The sequence below is a fragment of the Rhipicephalus microplus genome, chromosome 8 (assembly GCF_043290135.1).
Source record: "Rhipicephalus microplus isolate Deutch F79 chromosome 8, USDA_Rmic, whole genome shotgun sequence".
Lineage (NCBI taxonomy): Eukaryota > Metazoa > Arthropoda > Arachnida > Ixodida > Ixodidae > Rhipicephalus > Rhipicephalus microplus.
This window is the reverse complement of record NC_134707.1, coordinates 66,873,277-66,893,945: the sequence shown is the minus strand read 5'-3', so window position 1 is coordinate 66,893,945 and position 20,669 is coordinate 66,873,277. Positions and strand designations below refer to the sequence as shown.

Below are 20,669 nucleotides of genomic sequence, written 5' to 3'. Positions count from 1 at the left end.
AATAAGTTGTAGGTGTCAGATGCAGCGATGTAACTGCACAAAAGATTACGTATATATTAGGCTACAGGTTTAGAATCGCATACATCTCAGTGGTCTATCAGGAACGTCACAAACAACTTCCTTGCCAACCAGCCCTTGCACAGAGGGAGGGAATGGCTGGCACGGTGCTCGAAGTGACGTCACACTATTTGCAAACATAGAGAGGTTTCTTACTTAGGCAACATTTTGCACAATATATTTTTTAGATGCAAGACTGTACTCATCCACATTGATCATACTGATGTCTTTTGTTGTTACTTTGTGCTGTGAGTTACTAGGCATTTAGTCTCCATGATCTTTAAAAGCAAATTGCAGTGTTCTCTCTCATATTGCTGACAACTGTGTTGTTGCATAAATTGGGCAAAAAAGCAACACAGAAAGGCTGTCACAATAAATAAACCAACATGGGTATTCTCCTGCAAACAAAAGTCGGCACTGGTCCTGTCATTACCCGTCTTCCTTCTCTCTTTTCCTTGTTTGTGCTGAAACAGCCAAACACCTGATGAGTTAGATGAGAAATATTAACGCATCAAAACTATAAGTGCTTGCATCAGCAACTACACAACAGCGTGATAACCGCACCCCTGCCACACAGCAGCGAAACATATTTTGAACATGCTGGCAGTGTATTATTTTATAAAAAGCAACTCTGGCAGATTACAAAATCTCACATTGTGCATGCAAGTTTTCTTCAAAGTCAGGCGTACAATGTAGGTGCTGGCCGGTACATTATTAGTTACAAGCAAAGGCGTCTTGCAGGTACACATGCAGATTGCATGAACACCTCTCTCTCTCTACACTAGGCACACACATTATATCTTTTAACAAGCACACGCCACTGTTTAGGGGCATAATAACGCTCTACCATGAACGTATGCTAATCAACCCACTTAGGCGGTTGGCTAGGTGAATCGAGCCAAGTTACAAATTGTATCGCCCGCGAACGTAAACAAAATGCTGCTTTGCATCAAATGGCACTGCAGGCTTCGTTTAATCAACAACGTAGATGTGCGTCTTCCTCACTACATTGCACATATAAAAAAAAATTGATCACCATACACATGCATGTTGCCGCAGTTGTCTCGAATTAGCTCCAGTAAGGCCGCGCCGATGCGCCATGGCTCTGCTGGCGTTAGCATTGTCAAAGCGAATCGGCAACCGCACTCGCAAAGGCGCGTAAGGTTGCCGTTTGACGACGCCTCGTTCGAGTGCAGCAACACACACTTGCACTGAGTGGCATACTTGGTTTACATAAAAAAGTGTCCCCCTTACCTTTAGTTTCTTTCACACTGTCCCGAGGGAAGCGACCACAGGCATCAGCCGTCACCTCGGAGTCCTTCGAGCACCCGCCCAACCCGCCGATTCCTTGGACGACTCGCACTTGATCCGCACTCGAACAACCGCGGGAATAGGGCGGAATCTCAGCACATCACACGAACGAGGAACGGCGCTTCCTTGCGTAAATTTAACATTTCGTGCTCTCGTGTGTAGCAGCGCGAACACATAGACGCACCGAAACGCCATGCCTACGAAAACAAAGAAGACAAACAACATGTGGCTTTAGCTGTGAATGGATTTGACTTGGATATCTGTGTGAGGAAAATAAAAAAAACATCTGTCGCTGCTATAAATTGAAAAAAAAATGTATGTTATCTGGCAAAATAACTTTAAAAGTGGTAAACGGTTATTCAAAAAACAAGTTACAACTTATGAATATTTTCCAGGTCTTTGTTTTGTTTTTGTTCTAGCAGACGACAGCTTCCTACTGCTTCTACGACAGAGGTAGTGCGGTTTCACGTTCGGTGCGTGTCGCCGACGCAAAGCTCTACAGTAGTGATATCAGAGTTATCAATTCTCAAAGAATCATAGGATGGCTACAAAGGAGTAACATTTTGACATAGTGCAGTACGCAATCTTTCAAGGTATGACATTTCTTTGTTCTGAAGCAAATCGAAGCAAGCCGGCCCGGCCGGCGCAATCAGCTAATGTCGCCACTACGCGAGGCATGGTCGTGCGCAATAGCGTCGCGTCCCGCACTCGATTTGTCATCAAGCAATAGAGCTACTAAGTGGAATACAGCTAGGTGCAGGGATTAATGGCGTATTACTCTAATTCCCTGTGGTGGCCGACTCAATCGCAAGAGAGCCCCGGGAAACAACCTTCAACTGCTTAAGCTTGTGTGTGGGTGTAAAAATACTTGTTTTCATCCGCGGCGGGGCAGCAATCTATAGTTGAAAGACATGCGAAAAGCATGTGACGTATATGCAATCCCAAAACATTTGCACACAACACTAGATACGATCGCATATCGTACATAAATATGCCAACACATAGCGTGTAAAAAGCAAATTTATATACATAACTTAAACTCATCTACACCCCTTAGCGTGAATAGCTTAGCAAGCTAACGCACTAAGTTCACGTACGCGAGTACAACTGAGTGGCGCAGGTTCGAGTCCCGCCAAGTCTAATTTTTTTGTTTTTTTTTTCAACGTTTTTATTGTACTGCTATCTTTTCTAATGCCTTAGGTTCTAAAACAAAATAAAAGCAATATTGCGTTCAAGTACGCATGTTGGACTGTGTTTTTTGCGCAACAGTTATTAGTATTTTTATTTTCATTATTAATTTTTTTATTTATTTCATAATATAACAAAATTAAGAACTAAGGGGAACATTTGGTCTGCTTGATTGTGAAGGGACTCGAGAAGTGAGAAAACTCAAACCAAAAAATTTATTTGAGAAAAAACTGAGCATTTCACAGCCGGACCAGTTTCTTCAAGGGTAGGCCCTAGGTATGCGCGAGACTTGCTATATGACTCATCTCAAGCTGTGGCAGTTGAGGGAAGGCAATATTACCGAGAAGCAGTTCCAAAATTTTGGTTGATGTTTTTTGATTCCTCCAAAATAAGGGCTGCACAATTGTGATCGAGCCAAACCGAGAATTGCGGGCACGAAGTCATGAGACAGAAAATGAATGATGTTCATTGTTTGAAAAGTTGCCCTAATAAAAGGAAGAGTTATGGAGTGCTACGTAGCTTAAGTCGCAGTAGGAATTTTATATATACATATAGATAGTTTAAAATGGACAATGTTGCACACACAGACATTGGTTAAATTTCTTTGCAGCACAGTTGAAGCATCTATGTAGAACTGAAACATCAAGAGAAGCTCATGCGTCCTCACTTTATTGCGCTTTACATAGCTTGTATGCGTCCATGCAGCCATGATATATTTTAAAGCATTTGTTTACCCTATAATCTTCTTATTCATTAAAGCTGGCCCATAAGTTGTGTCTTATGTAGCACTACAATTGAAGCGTAATCTGCATGGTGGTCTGAAACGTAATGCTTCTGAAAATCTCAAAACGATCCAGCTCTACACACGACCATCCGTGCATCAATGATAAGCACCATTATGTGTTTGTACATATCAGTTGTGCTCTCATACTTAATTATTTTTCTGACCACTCCCTCTGCCCCTACCTCGTTTCTGTCGGAAAGCTGTGGCAAGTTGTGTATAGCTGTATTTATATTGTAGGAGCACATACTATCAATGAAAAATTTTTTTTAGGCTACACGCAATTAGTTTTCATAGATTTTCATTTCTTTTGTCGGTGCTCAGGAGAGCTAAGCTCATGGTCGATATTTTAAAATGACATTTCTCTTTGCCACTGTTAATGAGAACATCTTCACTAATATTGACAAGTTCATTCACATTGAATTTAGTTCTCATTATTATTGTTTCTACCAAAAAACGAGCCCTTGAAGTTATGCTTTTTTGCTTGATTTGTTTTCGTGTGACAGCATGCAAGTAAAATGACAGTTATTGTCATTCCTTGTGAATGACACATTTTCTGTGTGACAGACTTTAGCACCTGGTCATCTGCAGAAGTTGTATTCATTCTGGAAAAGGGCGAACAGCGGTGACTGACAACACAGACTAGCCTGCGTTATTCTTTTGTACTATATATGTCACTGTGCATTCATTTATAACTTTATAGAGCTCGGATTTCCTGCTGAAAATGTGACAACAACTGTAGAGTTTCCACATTTTTGCAACAATCCACATGCCTTTCATACACTATTGCACATGTTCGTAAGCACCTTACAAAATCTGTATATTTCCGTAAGACCTTACATTCTGCATTTTCCTTATGAAAGCTTCTGTACACTCCATAAGCTTTCCTTATCCTTCCATATCTTCTATCATGAACTCTCCGTATGTTCCATAAGTTTCCTTATATTTCCTTATCCTTCCATATACTCCATAAAAAGCTTTCCATATATGCCATACATTTTCCTTATCTTTCCGTATACTCCATAAAAAGCTTTCCGTATACGTCATACCATTTCATTTTCCTTCCTTATACTCCATAAGAAGCCTTCCGTAAATGCCATACAACTTCCGTATATTTCCATAAAACTCCATATTTTTTCCGTATGTAGCATAAGGAAATGTTACGGAGTCCATATATTTTCCGTAAGATTTTATACGGAACGTTTCAGTAGGGAGTCCGGTTTTTTCCGTGTAAAAATAATTTTGATAGCTTAAGGTAACCGGAAGATACAGAGTTAGAAAGAATATAACGAAAACCGCTAATAAACGTGTGGCGCCTGCGTCTTCCCTCGCTCAGAGGAGGAGGGTGGCTCACTGCTCGGGAGGAAGGTACGCCCATCAGATCAAAGTCTTGATCCACGTGTTTTTTTCCCTTACGATCGCTTTTAACTTTGCTAATAACCTACCGGGAAACTTCTAACTCATACAGTGCAAAGCCCTAATTGTAGACCTGTCGCCGCCATGGTTTCATCAGGACAGGAGTAATAGTACCGGAACTATTTTGTGACCAAAATTAATCCTAATCACTAAAAAAGATTAATTTGGTAACATCACCTCACAAATGAATTTAAATTTTGTCCGCTTAATATATCAATAAACAGCACCCCATAGGCTAATCGAAGGCCCAACTCCGTACTCTCTATACCCTTAATTAAGGGGGTAATCAGCAGAAATGTCATTTCAATAAAACATTTTTATAAAAACAACCACAAACTTGACTGATACACCGCTGAAACCTACATTTAGAACATAACAATCCGGGTGCGGCGATGGCATAGTGGTTTGAGCATCCGCCTCGCATGCAAAAAGTTCTTGGTTCAAATCCCGGTGCCGCGCAGTTTCCAACTGGAGAAAAAAAATCCGCGTGTTGATGGAACTGCATTAAGAGGACTGAGGTGCGACATCACTGGTAACCACCGCCGGGAACGTACTCCCTCACCAGAGAAGAATAGGCCACCCTGGTGCAGTATCTGGCCACTACCTCCAACATGCATACGTCAAATAACTCACGGCCCTCAGCTCCCAGCAGCTGCGAAGCAACTGACCATGTCGGCGGTCAGATCTGCAACGCAGCAGAGGGTGCTAAGAATCTCTGGACTACAGGCCGCCTTTAGAACCTGAACCTGGCAACATTTAACGCTAGAACCTTGTCTAGTGAGGGAAGTCTAGCTGTACTATTCGAGGAGCTAGAGGGTGTTAAATGAGATATAATAAGGCTCAGTGAGGTTAGGAACACAGAAGAGGCCTATACTGTGCTACAGAATGGGCAAGTCCTTTGCTATCGGGGCTTGGCAGACAGAATAGAACTGGGAGTGGGGTTCCTAACTCACAGAAACATAGCTGGCAACATGAAGGAATACTATAGCATTAAAGAAAGGGTGGTAGGTAATGTAACTAAACTGAACAAAGATACAAGATGAAGGTAGTACAGGCTTACGCGCCTACATCCAGCCTTGATGACGCTTCAGTTGAAAGCTTCTATGAAGACGTGGAATCGGCAATGAGTAAGGTAAAAACACAGTATACTATAGTGATGGGCGACTTTAATGCAAAGGTAGGGAAGAAGCGGGCTGGAGACCAGGCAGTAGGAGATTATAGCATCGGCACTAGAAACGCCAGAGGAGAGCTACTAGTAGAATTCGCAGAACGCAATAATTTGCGGATTTTGAATACTTTCTACCGAAAACGAGAAAACCGCAAGTGGACATGGAGGAGCCCTAAAGGCGAAAATAAGAACGAAATAGAATTTATAATGACTGCACACCCAGGAATCGTGCAGGATGTGGAAGTGGTTGGCAAGGTACGATGCAGTGACCATAGAATGGTATGGTCTCGAATTCGCCTAGACTTGAAGAAGGAACGAGAGAAACAGATACGCAAGAAGCCAATCAATGAGCTATCACTGAGAGGGAAAGTAGAGGATTTCAGAGTGTCGCTGCAGAACAGGTACTCGGCTCTTAGTGAGGAAACAAACATTAGCGTAGATACAATGAATGATAATCTAACGAGTATCATTACGGAGTGTGCAGTGGAAGTTGGAGGCAGGGTAGTTAGACAGGACACTGGGAAGCTTTCCCAGGAAACGTAGAACCTAATTAAGAAGCGTCAAAGCATGAAAGTGTCAAGTACAACAGACAAAATAGAACTGGCAGAGCTTTCAAAGTTGATTAATAGGCGTAAAGTATGCGATGTAAGAAGGTATAACATGAAGAGAATATACCACGCTCTGAAAAACGGAGGAAGCGTCAAAGCAGTGAAAAGGAAACTTGGGATAGGCAAAAGTCGGATGAATGCACTAAGGGACAAAGAAGGCAAAATAACTACCAATAAGGATACGATAGTTAAAATAGTGGAGGAGTTTTACAGAGATCTGTACAGTAGCCGAGACAACCACGACCTTAATACTATAAGAACTAGCAGTAACCCAGATTACACCCCACCAGTAATGATAGAAGAAGTCAGAAAAGCTTTGGAGAGCATGCAAAGAGGCAAGCTGCTGGTGAGTATCAGGTAACATCAGATCTGCTGGAAGATGGAGACAGATTGTGTTAGAAAAACTAGCCACCCTGTTTACGAGGTGTCTCCTGACGGGAAGGGTACCAGAGTCTTGGAAGAACGCTAATGTCATCTTAATACTTAAGAAAAGAGATGACAGGGACTTGAAGAATTACAGGCCGATCAGCTTGCTCTCTGTAGTATACAAGCTATTTACAAAGGTAATTGCTAACAGAGTAAAGAAAACATTAGAATTCAATCAACCAAAGGAACAAGCAGGATTTCGAACAGGCTACTCAACAATTGACCACATTCATACTATCAATCAGGTAATAGAGAAATGCTCAGAGTATAACCAGCCACTTTACATAGCCTTCATAGATTACGAGAAGGCGTTTGATTCAGTAGAAATATCAGCTGTCATGCAGACACTGCGGAATCAGTGCGTAGATGAAGTATATATAAACATTCTGGAAGAAATCTACAGGGGATCAACTGCTACCATAGTGCTTTATAAAAAAAGCAACAGAATAACAATCAAGAAGGGTGTAAGGCAGGGGGACACAATCTCCCCAACGCTATTTACCGCGTGCTTACAGGAGGTTTTCAGAAGCCTAGAATGGGAACAGTTAGGGATAAGAGGTAATGGAGAATACCTTAGTAACCTGCGCTTCGCCGATGACATTGCATTGCTGAGTAACTCAGGGGACGAATTGCAACTCATGATTACGGAGTTAGACAAGGAGAGCAGAAAGGTGGGTCTTAAAATTAATCTGCAGAAAACGAAAGTAATGTACAACAACCTCGAAAAGGAGCAGCGCTCGAGAGAGGTAATAGTGCACTTGAAGTTGCAAAAGACCATGTCTACTTAGGGCAGGTAATAACCGCGGAGCCTAACCACGAGATTGAAGTAACTAGAAGAATAAGAATGGAGTGGAGTACATTCGCCAAGCACTCTCAAATTATGACAGGTAGATTGCCACTATCCCTCTAGAGGAAGGTATATAACAGCTGTATCTTGTCAGTACTTAGCTACGGAGCAGAAACCTGGAGACTTACAAAGAGGGTTCAGCTTAAATTGAGGACGACGCAGCGAGCGATGGAAAGAAAAATGGTAGGTGTAACCTTAAGAGACAAGAAGAGAGCAGAGTGGATTAGGGGACAAAGGGGGGTTAAGGATATCATAGTTGAAATAAAGAAGAGGAATTGTACATGGGCCGGGCATGTAGCGCATAGACAGGATAACCGCTAGTCATTAAGGGTAACTAACTGGATTCCCAGAGAAGGGAAGCGGGTTAGGAGGAGACAGAAGGTTAGGTTGGCAGACAAGAATAAGAAGTTTGCGGGTATAAATTGGCAGAAGCAAGCACAGGACCGGGTTAACTGGCGGAACATGGGAGAGGCCTTTGTCCTGCAGTGGACGTAGTCAGGCTGATGATGATGATGATGATGATGATGATGATGACATTTGTTAGGCATACATAGAATTCTTTTTTCTGCGCAGGGATGCAATTTTTCTTTATGCATGTTCGAGCACGGGCTTGCATGTGCGCATACAAACGCAAATTGTAACTAAATTTAGTGAATTATTGAAGTGAAACGTTCACTAAATTCGAAATCTGTATAATTTACAGTTGTATACGCCAGTGTCCTTGGCATGCGGACAAGCAGCTGTCGAGTTGAATCAAGGACGCTATTCCGAGGAGCGGCCGCAGCCCGAGCAGCACACAGGCTGCTGAAACAAATCTCTACACGTGCTACTTTAATTTTTTGATCTACTCCATCAGCGACTTGAGGTGCCTTCTGGCCACGCACTAAGAAGTATCACGTTCATTCCCTTCGATTCTATGCTTCTTTCTTCAGTCATAACACTAGACGGTACGTAGCGAGGCGGGCGTAGGTAGTACTCACGCATCTGTGAAGCGGCTACAGCACAAGCGCATCGGATCCCAAGCACCATTCTTTCTATCCGCATCCTTACAATCTATTTCCTTTGGTGTGATAAACAGGGGAGCGACTGTGCAGCGTCCAGAAACTCACCACATAACTAGGAAAGCTCACCACGCTGGCCGTAATACGCTTACGTGCGCAGCGGCCATGTTGTTTATATTGCGAGTTGCTATAGCGGCGAGAGATGGCACTAGGCGTAGACTAAATATTTTCTTTATTTACGTGTTTTATTACGGGTCTTTACTAATAAGAGAGTCCATAATATTTACGTTACTAAAGTTTATTTTATATTGATGCAGAAAATTTTTCTAATAGAATAAACAATCTTATTATTGTCCGTGACGCGGAATGCAAAAGCTGTAGTCATCTGAGCGAACCTAGAATTGATGTACTGCATGTTGACAAGGTAGCGCTTAAGCTAACGGCGCCACGGCACCGTTCGCTAAAAGCGCTACCTTGTCAACATGCACCGTGTTTAGAAGAACACCTTGTTTAGAAGGACACCTTGTTTAGAAGAACTGGTACCTGGGCGAGATGCGAGAGATTCATGATGGTACTTAGAAGCGTTAATAAGCTTCATGTCTTTTTTTTTCATCACACTGTGCGTAGCTGCAAGGTGAACCATGCACGTGGACATTGAGCAGCCATTTGAAAAAAAAAAACTGCTTAGAAATGTAAACAATTTTTTTATTATTTATAGAATATTGCAGGCCCAAACAGTGGCCCAAGCAGGAAGGGAACAAGGACACAAACAAAGCAAATAAAGGCAGAGAAATCGCATACTCAGCAAAAAACACTTGCATGTGTACAAAAAAACCGCAGCATGAAATAAGGCAAAAACTACATATTTTTGTTGCAGTGATACATCAAGGTGAAGCAAGAAAAATAGAAACATCAAATAAATTGTTTTCACACACTGAAATAAGACCATTTGATAAAATCACGTAAGACATATACACAAAGAGGCATGAGATAAGGCAAGTGACACCAGCTTTTTGAACTAAGGATCAAGAAACAAAGGGATAATATTTAATGAAGCTAAAAAATTGGTACATCTTGTTCAGAAGTTCAAATAGTAACATGTTCAAAGAAATCGTTGTTACGTAAGAGGGGAAATGGTAGGTTGTTCCAGTCGGTGATAGTTTTTGGGAAGAATATTTCAAAAAATTAATACGTGTCTGATAGGTGTTAGAGAATCAGCATGATGATGCCGTGTTGTTAGAGCAGTACCCGACAATAAGTAAGGACTTGTGTGTATTGCAAGGAGTTTATTTTGCAGTGCAAACAGGAATTTTAGTCTCTGTATTTTTCTGCGCAGGTGCAGTTTTTGAATACTATTTTCCATCATTAGACTAAAGGCAGAGTCATTTCTACGATATTTAGAATAAATAGACCTGACAGTTTTACGCTGATAAATTTCCAATCTATTGATATTATTTTTGTGTACGGATCCCAGCCAATGCTATTGTATTCGAGTTCAGACCGAATTAGTGATATATAAGCCGTTAATTTTGTACTAGAAGGTGCATCTTATAGTTTATGTCTGAGAAAACGAAGTTTTATGAACGAAGAAACGCATATGTTGATCATGTGCGCATTCCAATTAAAGTTGTGAGTTATTATTATTCCAAGGTACTTGTACTCCTTCATTTCTGCAAGCACTTCGGAACCCAGCTTGTACCCAAAAAAGTTTTTTAGATTTCTTTCTAGTTATTGCCATAGGTTTGCGTATCCTGATCGGAGGAGCACAATTAAGCAAAGCATGTGGTTTATAAAAGCATGGCTTCATCAGTCATATGCAGGAGGTCATTGTCATAGTAGCCTTCTTTAATAGAGCTTTGCAGTCCCTGTACACTAAATAAGTGTCCCCAGGCGTGAACTCGTTGACGTCTTTCGGATCAAAGTTCCGTGCATGATCTGACCACAGAACACCTACCAGTTTAGAGAGCGCAAACGGTGCCATTAGAGAACAGAAACTGTATTTCCCAATACAGTTTCCAGACAGGAACTGTACTGAACTGCAATACCACTAGGCGAGATGGCACTGGTAGTACTATCATCATCAATAAGGAAACGCATTTTTTTGCAGCAGGTGAGTGGTTCGCGGCTGGTTGGCGCTGCTCGCTTCCTCTGGTATTTTTTTTTCGTTGATAAATCACGCTTCGCGTCTGTAATAATCACCAGGTGACCTAGCTGGCCTCGAATGCCCGAAAAAAGCATCAATCAAGTAAGGTTTGCATCGTTAATTGCGATTGTCCAAGCCGGTACAACCAATGTATACGGTCAGGTCTGAACAAAACAAGTCACTCATATATATATAAAAAGCTTTCATACCACGTGTAAAGACTCTTTAAACCTAACATGCATATGCAGATAACTGAACATCGAGATCGCTGATTGGACGTCACTCTCTTTGTGTTGCGGCGCTCGAGTTTAGTAGCATGGCTTCAGGACAATGATCCGATTTTGCCGTCAGATGTGGCGCTTGCCGTGTAGTGTTGATCTTGAAGTGAAGTGAATGCATGACGTGGAATCGGGAAGAAAACTTGCACATTACCGATAGATAGCTCGCGCAGCGAGAGTCTGTAGTTTTACTAAATTAGTTAAAAGCAATTGCGGATGCGTGCAGTTCTGAATATTTCTCCCTCTGCAATGCTACATTGAGTACTTCACAATTGTGCAGTGTCGCGTCATGTCAACAGGGTAGGCACTAGTTTTAATTCTCAGCCATGAGCCAATATATTATGTAGTAGGTATTTACGTGATGGGCCTAAAATATTTCAGCATTAACACAGCAATCGTACCCACAAAATGAAAGCATTTCGTCTGTCAGTGATGATGAGCCCCTAATTGCAGTTGTTTACCCGTGTTCACATTTCTGTAATGCTTAGCCAAATAATTTTTTGGAGGTGGCCGGGAGTCTCATTTTTTTTCTATCAATATTCGCATGCACGGGGTTTCATGTGCGCGTACACAAGTACACAGAATGTAACGATCGAGTTTAAGGATGAAGGCTAAGGTATCAGCTTAAACCACCCCTAAATCTGAATGCGCTAATGGTCGGCGCATTGCGTAAATAATAATTAGCTCAGAAATCTCTCGAAGTCTTCGCGAAATATCAAGCACATCTCATCAATATTCCCCGATAAAGGGTAAATTTCATCATGTACAGTACGGTATTTTATTATTAGCATATTGTGTATACACCTACGTGCATTAACTATTTATTTACAAAGAGAAGAACCATGCATATTGTCAATCTGTGTAAGTGGCCAGAGCTGGTAACTCTCACTTTGAAGTATACCTTGCAGTACAACTAGAGCACCATCAAAACGTGATGGTGTTTGCATGTGTGCGAGTACATACATCCACAAAATATCACGAGTTTACAGCCGATGGCCAATGCATGGCGCCTCAAACCACACCTCTGACTACGTTATACAAGTGGCACTCGTTAGCTCAGAAATCCCTCGAAGTCGTTGCAAAATATCAAGCAAATATCATCGATACTCATCGGTCATCCATCAATTTCATCGTGTTCGGAATCGTATCAAGTCGTTGAGAAACATCAAGCATAAGTCATCGATATCTACCGATCATGCATCAATTTCATCGCGGGCAGTATCGTAATAAGTCGTTGCGAAATTTTAAGCACATGTCATCGATATTCACCTACCATGCATAATAGGCAGTATCGTACGAAGTCGTTGCGAAATATCAAACAGATATTATCAATACTCCCTGTTCATGCATCAATTTCATTGTGTTCAGCATCGTTTCAAATCATTGCGAAATATCAAGCACATGTCATCAATAATAACTGATCATGCATCAAATTCATCGTGTTCAGTATCGTGTCAAGTCGTTGCGAAATATCAACCACAAGTCATCGATATTCACCGATCATGCATCAATTTCATCGTGTGCAGAATCGTAATAGTTCATTGCGAAATATGAAGCACATGTCATCGATATTCACTGATCGTGCATCATAAGCAGTACTGTAATAAGTCATTGCGAAACATCAAGCACATGCCATCGATATTCACGAATCATTCATAAATTTCATCATGTGCAGTATTGTATTGGGTCATTGCGAAATATCAAGCACATGTCATCGATATTCATTGATCATGCGTCGATTTCATCGTGTGCAGTATTTTAATGGGTCAGTGCGAAATATCAAGCACATGTCTTCGATATTCACTGAATGTGCATCAATTTCATCATGTGCAGTATCGTATTTTAAGAATAACTAGGTGTATACAGATACATTGTTTACAAAAGAAAAAAAAAGCATACATACTATCTGCAGTGTTAGCATGCAATCTGCATTGAACCGCGCGTGTAAAAAAATCTGCACCAAGAAAAGGCTAGAAAGTTGGCGGAAGATAGCGGCATAGCCCAATAAAGGAATGGTGGATGTCTTCAGCATCACATGTTTAATTATATTTGTTGAAATAGCACAAATGATAAAATCACGGCCCATTTAAAATTACCCAAACACAAGCTCTAGGCTGTATTTGGGCTTATGTGTGTGTTATTGTTTCGTTTGGGCACTACATTATTATTATTATGCCTTATCAAGTAGTCAATTGGTGTAAAATAACCAATTTATTGGTTGATACGTTTTTGAAAACCACAAAATAAAAAAAGCAAGTTACAGCTATGTGGCGGGAGCTGCCACCCAAACAGGTGGTTATACATACCTACATATACCTACTTCTATTTATGTTCATATTTCTATGTGACAATTTAAAATGAAACTAGAAGTTTTTTGCAAACCAGTTAGAAAACTGTTTTCTAAACCTAAAACTCTTTCACTATTGTATAAAACTCTAGACAAAACCGATACCAACTCTGCGAAGGAAGTGAAGGAAGGGAACTGGATGTTGTAGTTTCATTTAGAGCAGCAAGACAAAACAAAATTTCTGCAGCATGACCTCTGGGTGCGTTTTTCGCAAGCTGCTTATCGATCGATCCATCCATCCATCCATCCATCCATCTAATTTTTTGCTCCATAATGAACACAATTTTATACATAGGATCTACGGGGAGTTTCTCAACTAAAATAATTAGGGAGCTGGCACTTTTGGTAAGAGTGTTCTGTGATAACCGTTCGTTGAAAGATAAGATTCGTTTGCATGGTCGATTATGTTTACATAGCTCCGACTGCAAATTTAGTCAGTAAAAAAGCTTGTGGCTCAAGTTATTGCCTTATTGAAATGGGGCACTGGCCGTCACGTATGTTATGTAGGCACTGGCCGTCACGTATGTATGGTCGTCAGGCTACATTTTCTAGCTTACATAAAACGGCCCCATGGTGTTTCTCCGTGTAGTACCGTTATCTTGTGGGCTCGAACTACGCGTTGTGTACTGCTATATTTGGCCTCTCTGCATGTTTTTATTGCTCAAACGTGTCCGCCGCTTATAGAATTTCTCTGATGGTACACTCTAAAGGCAAAATTACCCTAAAAAGAAGTGTCGGAGCCCAATAGGCGCGCGCGATGAACGGATAGACTGTTGAAGAGAAACCACAGAGGGAAGCGTGCCGAGCGAAACCACATTTGCCAAAAGGATGAACCGCCCACGGATTGCAGGCAGCGCGAAAAGCGTTGCAAAGGTGTCCAGCCCTCCTCCTCTCTTCTCCCCATCTGCTGGCTCAGTCTTTTCCCGTATTTTGCCGGCGACGGGTGGCGTTTTGCGTCGCACTCAAAGTGCTCGACTATGGCCGCCTGGATTCTAAGAATTACGACGTGGTGCTTGTCTGTACGCTCGGATGAGCGTGGTCTGCTCCTTTTGCGTTTCGCTGCACCCATGAAGTCTGGAGCAAGTCTCGAAACGTCACCACGCCGCACTTTATACCTTTGGCTTAAAGATACTCACGACTAACACGCGACACCAACAGTTGGGGAGGCCAATATGGCGGCCGAGAAGTCGACAGGCCTATCGGTTATATAATTCAGTTCGACTCATGGCAGAAAACAGCGCTGGAGTCTGACCCCCGTATTCACAAACGCTCCTTCACTCAAGTGCTCTCCTCGACTCGAAAAAGTCGATGGGAGCTCCGTCTCTTGGCCGACCATGTCACTGAAAATCGGCAATATTCTGCAGTGATTCTTGAGAAGCGCAGCGTCAATTTCAGTCGAGCAGCGGCGCAGTGTTTAGGTCACTCGAGTGAAGGATGGCATTCCGAGTTGAGGAGCGTTTCTGAATACGGGGGTAAGGCAAGTAGGTTATCATTCTTTATTCTACTCTACTTGTCGCGTGTGCCATATGGATCGCGCTTGCCGGCAACGGGTTCGGTCGTGTTTTATATCGCACGCACGAAATGCATCGCGAAAGACAGCTTCGGCGTCTGCTGTGCGCCTGTGCTTTGCGACTGCCTGTATATTGGCCGCCATTACCATCGGCCTCCCGTACGCTCGCTCATCTAGTGCTCGCCTCTCTTCGCCGTTGCGATGAGCTCCGGGCTGACGGTATTGGGCTGAGAGCTTGTCGCTGTGTTGGCAATCGTCGAAAACACGTTGCTGGTTCTCGTAAAGAGCTTGGTTGTAGTATGTCGCGCGCTGTAAGTGCACAAGCACGAGCTGGCGGGGCTTTTGCTAGCGTCGTAACTCACTTAAAATCGGTCGCCATTACAGTCGGTCGCATGCAGCTCTGCTCCGTCCGCTGGCCGCAGCGTCGGACTCGCGTTTGCGCGCTGCACTCGCTGGAGTTTGTGGAAAAGGGCCGAATTACCGTCGATTTTTTCGGCAATAGCTCCAAACCAGCACGGCGCTGTTCTTGGCGGCGACGAAGCGTACGCTCGCTTTCCTTTTCGAAGATTGCTGGTGGCAGAAACTCCGCGTGCAACGCCGTGTTTGCTCTCGCGTTCACTTGCTCGATCTGAACGACGTTGCTCGCTTGGGAATCGCCGAATTGTTAGCGGCACGCAGGTTCGCGGAGTTGTGGCTGCCGCTGCCGCTCCTTAGCTGTTGCGCTACAGGGATCAAAATGAGTCTTTGACGATATGTGACATAATGGTGAAATTATTAGCATGCCATATCTCACATATGTTTTCACTTCACCTTGCAAGTATTTCTCATATACGTTTGTAACCATCCTCTGTCACGTGTGACTTACTATTTTACATACTTATTGTGCAGCCGTCGGCACACACCATGTTGAAGACTGTGTGCGCTGGCAAGCTGTGATGCCTGACATCCATCTCTTTCGTCAAAGCAGCTTCAGATGGACTTCATTTTACCATATGGTGTAGTAGCGCAAATTCACGGGGACGAAGAGGACAAGAAAACACGACACTCGCTACACTCGCAACTAATTTTTATTTCAGAAGCAGCACTTCATATTGCCACATTCAACCTGCAGAGGGGAGCTCGCACAGCCAGAGAAGAAGACGAAGCTCTTGCCCGGTCCTCTTTCCGAGCGCCTTTCATTTTTAATTAAAGTGAGCTCTTCTATAGCGAACTCCTGCTGTGTCTGCGTCGTGACACTGGTGGAGGTGCTGGGTACATGTCCAGGACACCTTCCAACAGCCCGGGATCTAGTCCACAAAGACTTCCGCTCGTCGAAACACCCGTTCACCGCGCCAGCCGCCGCCTGTTAGGCCTGAGCCCAGAGTTCGGTCCTTGGACGGAAAACATGACCGCGCCGGGAAGCAGTTGCCCCACCATGACGAGCCCAAGCACGACACAGGTGACTGTTTTCACCCCTAAAACTCCTGTGGACTTTCATGGCAACACATATGAGGACGCAGATGACTGGCTTGAGGAGTTCGAGCGCACAGCCAACGTTAACGGGTGGAACGCCGCACAGAAGTTGGGGTACGTGTATTTCCCTCTTCAAGACGGGGCTCGCACGTGGTTCACGAATCGCGTGTGGTCAACGTGGGACGAGTTCCGGCGGAAGTTCCTGGACACCTTCGCAAACACCGAAAGGCGGGAGCAGGCACAACGACTCCTTGAATCACGGATACAAAAGCCCAACGAGTCTGTTGCAATGTTTGTTGAGGACATGGCTCGTCTCTTTCATCGAGCCGATCCCGATATGTCCGAGAACAGAAAGATCAGCCACCTCATGCGTGGTGTTAAAGAGCAGCTGTTTGCTGGTCTCGTACGGAACCCACCTTCAAGCGTCGACGAATTTTCGAAGGAGGCGACCGCCATAGAACGCGCACTACAGCTACGGTACCGCCAGTACGACCGTCCAAACAACAGCGGACAAATCAGCGCAACCGCCGTGACCACCGTGACACCTGACGAGCGTTCTTTGCGTGACCTGATACGCGAAATTGTACAAGAAGAGGTGAAGAAGCTCGCTGCCACACCGAATGACTGCGCGATTGCGTCGGTCACAGAAGTTGTTCGCCAAGAAATAAGGCAAGCGCTTTCACTTCCCGAGCCGAACACTGAAATAGTTAGGCCAACATATGCTGATATTCTCCGTCGACAGCCTAGATCTAACGTGCCGCCACCTCAACAGTACCACCAGCAACAGCCGCCGACAGTGCCTTGGTACTACAGAGAAACGTCGACGCCGATGCGACCCCCCTCTGCAAAACCGACATATGGCGTACCCCTGACTACAGGCCCCTGTGCTTCCATTGTGGGGAAGCAGGCCACATCGTGCGGTATTGTCCTCATCGCGTTGCCGGGTCTCAAGGATTTCCGTCCACTACCCCTCGGCGCTATTTTGACGGAAGACGCAACGTTGAAACGAGTGCGACGATCCCGCGAGACGTTTCTCCTGGGTTCCGGTCACGCTCGCCCTCCCCAGGTCATTTTCCCCGATCTAATAGGGGTAGCACCACGGACATGGCGAGAGGAAGGTCTCCCAGTCCACGCCGGGGAAATTAAAAGCAGCGACCTTAGGGGGGAAGGTTGCGAATTGCCGAAGATTTGAAAATCCCCCATTACCGCCGCATGAAGTGCCGCACATTTCGAATGAACCGACGAAAGACGAGATTGTCACCGCCGACATTACACTTTCAATTGACGGTCACGACGTGACCGCACTGGTCGACACTGGTGCGGACTTTTCAATAATGAGTGCGAATCTGGCCGACCAACTCAAGAAGGTAAAAATGGAATGAACGGGGCCGCAAATTAGAGGAGCCGGAGGCCAGCTGCTGACACCTACCGGAAAGTGCACCACACGAATCAAGATTGGGGATTCATCATTCGTGGCAACCTTCGTTATTCTTGCTGAGTGTTGTAAACAGGCCATCTTGGGTATGGATTTCCTGCGGGAGTACGGTGCCATTATAAATATACCGGACGGTGTACTGACCTTCTCAGCGGACCATAGCGCAGTGCTGCAGCGCAAGCCCATGCGCGTGATTAACGACGTGACCATGCCACCGTTGTCATGCCGCCTCGTCTCTGTCACGTGTAACACGCAGCATAGTGGAGAAGGTGTCGCGGAACAAATATCGACGCTTTTACTCTCTCGAGGAATCGCTATTGCCAGAAGTCTCGTCAGTGTAGTGTCTGGGCAAGCAGAGGTCCTGTTGACAAACTTCAGCAACGAGCGTCGACACATTGCAGAGGGTACCACAGTTGCATACTTCGAAGAAATTGTAGAATTCCGCGAGTGCTTCGCAGTACAACAGGCAGAGACACCGGTCGCTTCAACACCACTGCCTGTCGACGTGAGCACAGATTTATCGCCAGCGCAGAGGCAGAGTCTTCTAGATATTCTCGGCCAGTTTGAAGATTGTTTTTCGTCGACCTCGAGGGTAAATCAAACGCCACTGACAAAGCACCGAATTATAACGGAAGAGACGGCAAGACGAATTAGACAAAACCCATACCGCGTGGCACCGAAAGAACGCGAAGCAATCCAAGAACAAGTCCAGAAAATGCTCAATGATGACATCATTCAGCCGTCAGAAAGCCCTTGGGCATCACCGGTAGTGCTAGTTAAGAAGAAAGACGGCAGCTTACGCTTCTGTGTGGACTACCGCAAGCTGAACCGCGTGACAAAGAAAGACGTATATCCACTACCGCGTATTGACGATTCACTTGACAGGCTGAGGCATGCACGCTTCTTCTCGTCAATGGACCTGAAAAGGGGTTATTGGCAAATCGAGGTCGATGAGCGGGACAGAGAAAAGACTGCTTTTGTTACGCCTGACGGGCTTTACGAGTTTAAAGTCTTGCTCTTCGGATTGTGCTCAGCCCCAGCAACATTTCAGAGACTGATGGATACCGTTCTATCAGGCCTTAAGTGGCAGACGTGTCTGGTATACCTCGACGACGTCATTGTTTTCTCACCAGCATTCGAGGAACATCTAAGACGGCTGCTATTAGTATTTCGAGCAATACGGTCCGCTGGCTTATCGCTGAAACCTGAGAAATGTCATTTCGGTTTCAAGGAACTCCGATTCTTAGGACATGTGGTGAGCCATGAAGGTGTTCGTCCGGACCCCGACAAGATCGACGCCGTCCGAAAATTTCCGGTGCCAACAGAAAAGAAGGCCGTAAGACGTTTTCTTGGCCTTTGCGCCTACTACCGCAGATTTATTGCCAATTTCTCGCACATAGCGTCGCCCTTAACACGCATAACGAGAGACGATGTTCCATTTTTATGGGGCGAAGAGGAACAAGCAGCATTTGACGGTCTACGACAGCGCCTGCAGACACCCCCTGTGCTTGCTCACTTTGACGAGGACGCTCCAACCATGATCCACACTGATGCCAGCAACGTCCCAGGCAGCACAGAAGGTTGGCCCAATATTGGGGATAGATCGGCATTGCCTGGCTTATGAAAGGCCCAGTTTTCACAACGTACCGCCAAGATTGGCTATGCCAGCCAAATAGAACGGCGACGTTGGACCAGCGTTGACAACGTACCCCCAATATTGGTTCTGCCAGCCGAATAGAACGGCTATGTTGGACCAGAATTAACAACATTCCGCCAATGATGGCTGTGCCAGTCTATTAGATTGGTTATATTGGGCCAGCTTTCAGAACTTTCCGCCCATATAGGCTGTGACGGCCTATTAGAACGGACACATCGGGCCAGGTTGTACAAGTAGCAGCCAATATGGGCGGAGCCATCCAATAAGACCGGCATTATTGGCCCGCCGTTTGAACGTTATTGCTGGCGTCAGCTGAAAAGTCAACATCAGGATGTCATAATATTAGAATATGAGCCAATTTCTGCGTGTGCTGCTTTTTGGCGCTGTTCTGGCCCCAATTCACGCGCCGATTTTTCAAGTTAGAGAGAGAGTAATATATGTGCCGGGCACAATATTAGAACTATCTTTTCGTCATTAAACCATGCCCCGCCGCGGCGGTCTAGTGGCTAAGGTACTCGGCTGCTGACCCGCAGGTCGCGGGTTCGAATCCCGGCTGCGGCGGCTGCATTTCCGATGGAGGCGGAAATGTTGTAGGCCCGTGTGCTCAGATTTGGGTGCACGTTAAAGAACCCCAGGTGGTCGAAATTTCCGGAGCCCTCCACTACGGCGTCTCTCATAATCATATGGTGGTTTTGGGACGTTAAACCCCACATATCAATCAATCAATCATTAAACCATGCACAGCTTGTTGAAATGCATAATCGTTGGTTGATGTTGTGCAAGGTAGACTTTTTAAGTGAGAAAAAATTACCGATCAAGTTTCTCTGTCAGACGTGACGTCCGATGCGGTGCTATCCGTACGTATGACGAAGCTGCTGCGGATACCGCTGTCTTACGCGTGCATGTAGACGTCGAATATCTGACGCCAATCTTATCGTATCATGTGTCGGGCTAGCTATTTACGCGACCTATTCGAATCTGTTTTGCGTTCACAGCACAGTACGGTTAACGGCACTTGCCGCTGCTTGACGTGTGGGAAGAGCG

At 44.6% G+C, this 20,669-nt stretch overlaps 1 protein-coding gene across 12 annotated transcripts in view; it reads right to left on the bottom strand.

Moving 5' to 3' along the window:
- Positions 1–8,966, bottom strand: part of LOC142769125 (uncharacterized) — a 48,125-nt gene extending 39,159 nt beyond the window's left edge. For 11 of the 12 annotated variants that reach the window (XR_012885673.1, XR_012885674.1, XR_012885675.1 and 8 more), the window contains exons 1-2: positions 8,783–8,960; positions 1,312–1,565 (exon numbers count right to left, since the gene is read on the bottom strand). The gene's annotated coding sequence lies outside the window, so the exon portion shown is untranslated. Of the gene's footprint in view, positions 1–1,311; positions 1,566–8,782 lie in introns of all 12 variants that reach the window. The other variant, XR_012885671.1, reaches the window with a different exon arrangement.
- Positions 8,967–20,669: the final 11,703 nt, after the last annotated feature.